Source organism: Rutidosis leptorrhynchoides, chromosome 3, assembly GCF_046630445.1.
Source record: "Rutidosis leptorrhynchoides isolate AG116_Rl617_1_P2 chromosome 3, CSIRO_AGI_Rlap_v1, whole genome shotgun sequence".
Taxonomy (NCBI): domain Eukaryota; kingdom Viridiplantae; phylum Streptophyta; class Magnoliopsida; order Asterales; family Asteraceae; genus Rutidosis; species Rutidosis leptorrhynchoides.
The window spans coordinates 392,638,890-392,640,053 of NC_092335.1; the positions used below are offsets into that span (position 1 = coordinate 392,638,890).

The 1,164-nt window shown below is 38.1% G+C and overlaps 1 non-coding gene across 1 annotated transcript; it reads left to right on the top strand.

The window, feature by feature from the left end:
• Positions 1–352: 352 nt before the first annotated feature.
• On the top strand, positions 353–459 carry LOC139903286 (small nucleolar RNA R71). The gene has a single exon (XR_011778117.1). It is a non-coding gene; the product is annotated as a small nucleolar RNA R71 (small nucleolar RNA).
• Positions 460–1,164: the final 705 nt, after the last annotated feature.

A 1,164-nucleotide genomic window follows, 5' to 3' on the forward strand; every position in this document is an offset into this window, starting at 1 on the left:
TTTGTTCCATTATTTTTTCAATACTGAGATAATCTTTTGTCAAATGTGGTCCTCCACACTGCTCACAACTAATGCGTATTGCGTGAATATCTTTAGTCATCTTTTCCATTCATCTTTCGAAAGCATCTAACTTTGCGGAAATGGAATCAAAGTCATGGCTAGAATCGGCTCTAGCCGCTTTAGATGATCTAACGATGTCTTTTTCTTGATGTCACTCATGTGAGTGGGAAGCAGTGTTATCAATAATTTTGTAAGCTTCAGTTGCGGTTTTCTTCATAATGGAACCACCAGCTGTTATATCAATGTCTTTTCGTGTAGTAATACCGCATCCTTGGTAGAATATTTGTACTATTTACCATGTTGAGGACATCCTCTCAACAACTTTTCAAATCTTGTCCACGCCTCATATAAAGTTTCATTTGGCTTTTGTGTGAACGTAAAAATTTCTCCTTGAAGTCATACGGCTTTAGATGCCAGAAAGAATTGTTTAAGAAATTTTTCAACTAAGACATCCCATGTATCAATCGCCCCTTCATGTAACGATTCTAACCAATCTTTTGCTTCTCCCTTTAAAGTCCATGGAAATAACATGAGATAGATCTGTTCGTCCTCAACTTCTCTGATTTTGAATAGAGTACAGATCCTATTAAAGGTACGAAGATGTTCGTTTGGATCTTCCTTTGGCGCACCACTAAATTGGCATTGATTAGTTACCATGTGTAGGATTTGTCGTTTGATTTCATAATCTGGTGCATTAATGTCTGGTTGAGTAATTGCGTGACCTTGGCCAGTGCGTTTAGCCCTCATTCGATCTTCCATACTTAGAGGTTCTGGATTTTCCATGATTGAATTTGTTGAATCTGAATCACTAGAGGATTCTGACTTAATGGTTTCTTCCTCGACAACCTCTGGATGAATAATTTGTGGTTCAGGAGGAATGATTAGTGGTTCAGGATCTCTGAATTTTCCTTGAATATCCTCCGGGTTCTCAATTGTGAGGTCGGGTTCAAAAAATGGATTATCGGAAATTTGAATTGGAGTACTTGGTTGATTTGATGATTCTAAAGAAAAATCAACGGCGACAATATTGGCTAGATGTCTTGATCGAGTTACAGGTGGTGAACGTATGAAAGGTGGTGAACGTTTTGCTCGGTGAATTCACTG